General features: G+C 43.9%; 1 pseudogene; it reads right to left on the reverse strand.

Annotated features, from left to right (window-relative positions):
- Positions 1 to 487: 487 nt before the first annotated feature.
- LOC124266556 lies at positions 488 to 7,189 on the reverse strand (annotated as a pseudogene).
- Between the last annotated feature and the right edge of the window lie 706 nt (positions 7,190 to 7,895).

A 7,895-nucleotide genomic window follows, 5' to 3' on the forward strand; every position in this document is an offset into this window, starting at 1 on the left:
GGTATATCACTAAACTCGGTACTACTTACCTAAATTTGCACCACTACGCCTAAGTGTTGTTTTTCTGGCAAAATTCAAGTCTTAAATTACTAACTATGGAGTCATGGTTTGAATGTTGACATTATGTTCACAGTTCTGGGACACTGTGAAGATCTGGGTTAGAATTAGTCTTCATTAACCCATGCATGTCGTAAAAGGCGACAATTGGGTTTGGGTTGAATCAGGCTCATGACTTGGTTGACACATGTCATCGTATCCCAATAGTGAGGATCGATGCTCATGTTGTTGATCACTGGATTGTCTGGCCCAGACTCGATTATTTACAGACCACCGCCATAAAGCTGGAATGTTGCTGAGTGCGGCGTTAAACGACAACAAACAAAACCGGACCAATCAACCAAGTTATAGGAACATATAAGACAGATTCACAAACTCATTACCCACATTGCGGGAATAAAAGTTACATTCAATGTTAATAAAAAAAACCTACAAATTCATGATTTATTTACAAGTACTTCAACAATACAATGATGATGAAATATAATACAGAGATGTGTAACGTCATTATGACGTAGGAACATGATATGACGTCACCCTTGATGAAAACAATGATTGTGGACAATGAAAATGACAAGAAAAGACCCGCCTCTCAAAGCCTTGTACAACAAGACAAACATATAAATGGTAAACATTTCTTGGTAACTGACATGTTTATGGATCACGCCATGGGTACTACATACGGAACATTCGATTCATCACATCTGAATCAAAATATCAAACAATATTGATTCAAAACTCTTTATGCATCATTTCTACAAATTACCCAAATGTTTCTTCAATTAAAATACGACTCATTCATCCAAAGCTATTTTGTTCTCATATAACTAAAGCAGAGAATTGCTTTGATATTCGAAAGAAATTTCTGCCGAAAATAGAGTCGATTTTACTATTTGACTTTGTAAATGTTCTCCATTTTTCTATTGTGGAGATATTTTAACTCGGAGTCGTAGGAAGCTCTTTGGAAATATTGGACCATTCAATTTTTGTAATTATCACAATTTTGTTCAGTTGTTTCAGTATTACAGCTTTGTCACTCAGGTTGCCTTCCTGCAGGATCCGCTCACTTCTCCTCATGGCGATTGTTGTCGACATCCGGTGGTGGCCCTACCTTCGCTGTGGTCGACAGCGACTCCTCGTACGATGGCGGCATTGGTGCGGCTGCCCTGTCCCGCTGCTGCTGCTGAAACAAACAACGCATATATGCACAGGATTAGTGATCATTGATGCTGGGACTGATCCATCCCTATACCTGACACGTGCTGGTGATGTATAACGTTCTGGTGATGTATAACGTTCTGGTGATGTATACCGTTCTGGTGATGTATACCGTTCTGGTGATGGTGATGTATAACGTTCTGGTGATGTATAAGGTTCTGGTGATGTATAACGTGCTGGTGATGTATAACGTTCTGCGATGATGTATAACGTCCTGGTGATGTACAACGTTCTGGTGATGTAAAACGTTCTGGTGATGTATACCCGCTCTGGTGATGTACAACGTGCTGGTGATGTATAACGTTCTGGTGATGTATAACGTTCTGGTGGATGTATACCGCTCTGGTGATGTACAACGTGCTTCTGGTGATGTATAACGTTCTGGTGATGTATAACGTTCTGGTGATGTATACCGTTCTGGTGATGTATAACGTTCTGGTGATGTATAAGGTTCTGGGTGATGTATAACGTGCTGGTGATGTATAACGCTCTGGTGATGTATAACGTTCTGGTGATGTATACCGTTCTGGTGATGTATACCGCTCTGGTGATGGTGGATGTATAACGTTCTGGTGATGTATAAGGTTCTGCGGATGTATAACGTGCTGGTGATGTATAACGCTCTGGTGATGTATAACGTCCTGGTGATGTATAACGTCCTGGTGATGTATACCATTCTGGTGATGTATAACGTTCTGATGATATATAACGTTCTGGAGATGTATAACGTGCTGGTGATGTATAACGTTCTGGTGATGGTGATGTATAACGTGCTGGTGATGTATAACGTTCTGGTGATGTATAACGTTCTGGTGATGTATACCGTTCTGGTGATGTATACCGTTCTGGTGATGTATAACGTTCTGGTGATGTATAACGTCCTGGTGATGTACAACGTTCTGGTGATGTATAACGTTCTGGGTGATGTATAACGTTCTGGTGATGTATAACGTCCTGGTGATGTATACCGTTCTTATATAATGTATAACGTTCTGGTGATGTATAACGTTCTGGTGATGTACAACGTTCTGGATGTATAACGTTCCTCGTGATGCATACCGTTCTGGGTGATGTATAACGTGCTGGTGATGTATAACGTTCTGGTGATGGTGATGTATACCGTTCTGGGTGATGTATACCGTTCTGCGGATGTATAGCGTTCTGGTGATGTATAACGTCCTGGTGATGTACAACGTTCTGTGGGATGTATAACGTTCTGGTGATGTATAACGTTCTGGGGATATATAACGTTCTGGGAGATATATAACGTTCTGGGAGATATATTGCTAACAGCGGCGTAAAACAATACTCATGGACTCTTTCAAGGTTTCGCGATATGGCAATAATAATAATAATGGATATTTTTCGCGCGCCATTTTCCACCCACGCTGATACATGCTCAAGGCGCTAAGTGTGACATAATGAAAAACAAAATGAAATTGTGTTACTCAAAGTTTATATGCTGTAATTGTTTCATTGCTCTCTATGTAATTATTCCAGTCATCTGAGTGTAAGCCTTGATACTCATCACATTTGTTTGAAGAGCTTTTGTACGTATCTATTACAAGAAGCAGATGTGGGGCAACATACGCCACCTTCCCGGGACACCTGGTGTCATCACTATTTAAAAGTAATTCATCAGCATATGTCATGATTAATCATGACGAAATAGTAGTCGAAATCGTACAATAGACTCTGTTCTTAGCAGAAATGTCTTGCAAGTGTTGAGAGTGTTTTGACGCTTGTACTTTAAGACTAAAGTTAGTTTTGCCTTACACACAAAGGTTGACCTACCATTAGGGGCGGAGAGGTCGGGGTAGAAGCCCTGGTTGGGGTAGCCTGGTCCTTGTGGATAATTCCCCGCAACAGGTGCACCTGCATAGCCTTGTGGTGGGTGGGATGACATGTTCTGGTAGCTGTAGGGAGGTGGCATCATACCACCAGGGGGCGCTGCTACACCTCCAGCCGGCGTCGTCATCACACTTCCGGGCGCCATGTTGCTGACAGTAACAACAGTCTGTCCTGTTGAGGTGACCGAGACGTGACCTCCGGACCATTGCGGGATCGTCTTGGCGATAAGCCGGCGTTCTGACAGATACTTGTTGTGATCTTTCACCAAACAAGGCAGACGACAGAAGTCCACCAGCCACCCAACACCCAGCACTCCAAACGTGAAGAAGTACAGCACGCCCCCATCCGGGCCTGTTGAGGTGTAGAAATGATGGAATCCCAGCCATCCGAAGGGGAACCACTTAGTATGTAGATGTCGTCCAAGTGTTTCCATTCCTTTGTCTACCTCCATGGCCTGGATGTCGTTTTGCGCGTTTGACGAGGACAGGGATGCGGAACCAGTCATACACCCATCCCACCCCAGCAGCCCAGGGTGAAGGTGTATAGTATCCCCATACAGGTCTGTCAGGTAGTAGTGATGAAGCCCGACGATACCCAAGGGGATGCAACGAGGATGTAGGCCGTGCAGGTGCTCTTGAATGGATCTGGCCCGAGGGACACCCTGGTTGGCTGCCTTCACGAGGGACGGCATGCGGAACAGATCTACCAGGGAAGCCAATGCCACAGAGACCGAAGGTGAAGAGGTGCACAGAACTCCCTGCCCTGGCTTGCCCAGATAGAACAGATGGAAGCCTGAAACAGAGAGATGTTTGTGAAGGAACGGTCATTCATAGTAAGTAAGTATGGTTTCCTTCCCAGAATACTCATTTTTGAAACAGGAAGACGCAGAAAAAGGAAAAGCATTATAATGAGGGGATGAGAAGAAGATGTGTACCTGTAAAAGCCGGTTTCAATAAAGCCCAATGTTCTGTTTTCAGGACATGCGATGAAGCATTTCTCATGATAATGAGGGAGATAGGATGAAGATGAGGAAGAAGACAAGAAACAGAAGAAGAAAAGAAAGTAAAATGTATGCGTTGATGTTTCGCAGTAACAAAGACCTGTTTCTTATGAGAGCCTTAAGAACGCAGACCCCATATTAAAGTTCCAGTGTCATAATTGTATCATTAAAAACAACACCTACAGGAGTAAATCTCGCGAGTGAAAGTGTGAATTGACATTTTACGCTGGCATATATTTGGCCATATAGTGACAACAAGTCTGCACATATATATTTACACATGTAAGCACCAAGTTTAAGGCGCGTGCGATTTGTGTGTTTCTACAGTAGTTATTGTAGTAATTGATATATAATGTGTGTTACCAGCTAATTGGCCATGACGAAATGAATTATTACAAAACTGCAGAGGGTATCAACATGTATGAAGAGTACCTACAATGTATGTGTAACTGTGCCCGCTTGGGCGTGGTGACTCAACATGAGTGCAAGTTATTGGGCGTGGTGACTCAACATGAGTGCAAGTTATTGGGCGTGGTGACTCAACATGAGGGAGGCAAGTTATTGGGCGTGGTGACTCAACATGACTCAACATGAGGGGCGTGAGCAAGTTATTGGGCGTGGTGACTCAACATGAGGGCAAGTTATTGGGCGTGGTGACTCAACATGAGTGAGCATGAGGGTGGTGACTCAACAGGTTATTGGGCGTGGTGACTCAACATGAAGGCAAGTTATTGGGCGTGGTGACTCAACATGAGGGGCTAGTTATTGGGCGTGGTGACTCAACATGAGGCAAGTTATTGTGAGCTCAGCATGGAGTGGGCGTGGTGACTCAACATGAGGGCAAGTTATTGGGCGTGGTGACTCAACATGAGTGCAAGTGATTGGAGCGTGAAACAACATGACTCAACATGAGCGTGCCAGAACATGGGAGTTATCTTGTTATGTGACTCATCATCTCGAGGGAAGTTACAGTGGCGTCATCTAGAGTTGCAGTGGCGTCATGTACATGTACAGGAGCATGCTGTCGGAAGGAACGAAGTTCCTCATCAGACCATGGTACACAGCCATTATTGGACATGATGGCTGAACACGAGTGTGACAACCTGGGAGTTACCTTATTACTATCCCCTCTGAAGTTAGACTGATGTCTTGTACAGTGTGCAGAAATAGCCATTGGCCCTTTAGCCCGTGGCTAGTAAAAACCAGTCGGACCAGTCAATGTCTACAGTCAATGGCCCGACTGGCTAGTGAATTTTCATTGGGTCATTTTGTAAATATATCACTCTCTCAGACTGGTTGAAGTTATGATACACTTCTAAATCGTACAAGATTATGACCTGGTAAAAATGTTCATCATATTAGCAGCTTAATGATGAAACCCGTGTCTACATTCACATTTCCGACTAGTGACTTATTTTGTGGGCTGGTAACTTTCAGGCATAGCTATGCCCGACTGGGTAGCAAAATTTGGAAACTATTTCGCACTCCTGGTCTTGTACAGGTGCTTGGTATCTGGTCTCGTGTGAGTGAGTGGGTTTTAATGTTACACCCCATCCCCAACCCCAGCCAGTAGCACCATATCAGACATTCCAGCCATGACACATATGTATCACATGATTGTTCTCAGCTTTGAAGATTTATTAGCATTTGTTTCTGTGTCTCCTAGCTGTGACACGATGACGTAAATATGTTATCTCGAAAGTCCACTTACTGAAAACTGGGTTACATGAGTCAACACATAGCGCGGATCACCAGATAACAAAGTTGCTGGCTACTACGTGACGTTGCCAAGCGCATCCGAAACACGCTGTACTAGAATTGTGCATACGGCAATAGTTATCTCCTGAATTATAGTAGGATCGTTGTAGGTCATTTTACAACATGGGTTTGAACGACGTCATAGATGTATATAGACGACCCGTGAACATCCGGGTTAGAATTGATCTTTACGGAGACAAGGGATGTTGGGGGTTGGTTGTTGTTTTACGCCGCACTCAGTAGTATTTCAGCTACATTGCGCCGGTCTGTAAATAATCGAGTCTGGACCAGACAATACAGTGATAAAGGACATGAGCATCGAACTACGCAATTTTGATACCAAGTCAGCGAGCCTGACCACCCGATACCGTTAGTTGCCTCTTACGACAAGCATAGGTTACTGAAGATCAATTCTAACCCGGATCTTCACAGTTTATGTACTTTAATAGACAGCGTGAATGGTTGGTGCTGGGGATAGTCACGCCTGGGAATTATGTTGTTTCACATTTATTATTCATCACAACGGCTGTCATCAGCTTTACATGTACGAGGGACGAAAGTCTTACCGCTTAACTATATGAAAAGGTGCGGTGAGGTAACCCAGTAGTTAAAGCGTTCGCTCGACACGCCGAAGGCCCGGGTCGATTCCCCTCATGGGTACAATGTCTGAAACCCGTTTCTGTTGTCCCCTACCATGATGTTGCTGGAATATTGATAAAAGCGGCGTAAGACCCAATTCACTCCCTCATACACTATATGAACAATGCATGTGCCCCTGGAACCAAGTCGTGAAGGAATCTTACCGAAAAGTCCCATAGGGAACCAGAGAATGTAGGCGTCACAGAGGTTCTTCTCCGGCGCGACACGGGGTCATCGCTCCTCTTGTTGGCCTCCTTCACCAGACAGGGCAGTCGGAACAGATCCACCACATACCCCACCCCAGCAACCCGAACGTGAAAAAGTACACTAGACCGAACCCAGTCCTCCTCAGGTAGAAGTGATGCGCTCCCAGCCAGCCGAGTACAAGTGCAAGGATGTACGCTTCAACCAAGGACTTCTTGTTATTTTGAACAACATACGGATGTGCCTGTCGTGGCGGGGCTTGACCGTTCATGTTTCCAAGATGATGTTGGATATACTCCTTTAACACAGATTTGATGATATAAAATTTTTTGTGCCCAATTTCCACTTCCACCGGCAACCGTCCCCGAGTCGGCCACAAAACTAAATGTCTCTACCTGTCGAAATCGTTATTATAGGCTCGACAAGGTTATCAACGAACTACAGTCTGACCTCCCCGAGCCGCCGCTATATCCTTTAGGGATACTCATTACGGTTCATCTTACGTTGGTCCAACTGCCACTGTGTAAACGTCTCGTGATCGGTCATGGGACTGTGCGCTTTTGTTTGCGTGCGATGCTCGTACAGTTCGACCCAGGTAAAAGTCAGTACTGTAAGCAACGCGAGGCTATGACGCTGGGGTATATTTATGTAAGGAAGAGATTTAGGTCACACCATGTTGATAACGTTACAATATTTCCTCAAATTAGCTATCGGAATATTTTAAAGTCTGGTTCCACCAAGCATTTCAGGGTTTGAGTGCTGAAGGTAGGGCTGGCTAAGTCGGAATATCGTCGATAGGGAGGATTATTAAAGATTACCGATATAAAAATAGTGTCAAGGATAATATCGTACATAACCTTTTGTGATAGACTAAAGTTTTAATTTACTCCGCACACACAATACACAAAGTTAGGTTAATCTTGGTCTGCTTCTAAATTATGTACAAGACGCTGTTTTGTTAGTAACCCATGCATAAACACGTCACCACTCACCAGTGGTGTGAAATACATTAATTTCTTCCACATATTTTGGGCATTTTGCTCAAAGTTACTTCTCGCGATGTTTATTGATAATCAATCAATATTTAGTTAACGATTATCGATCTCAATCAATAGCCACCAATAGCCTGAGGCATCAGCCGAACCAGTGTTTATATTCTTCGTTGATG

This window comes from Haliotis rubra, unplaced genomic scaffold (assembly GCF_003918875.1).
Source record: "Haliotis rubra isolate DU_JTF1 unplaced genomic scaffold, ASM391887v1 Scf1264, whole genome shotgun sequence".
Classification (NCBI taxonomy): domain Eukaryota; kingdom Metazoa; phylum Mollusca; class Gastropoda; order Lepetellida; family Haliotidae; genus Haliotis; species Haliotis rubra.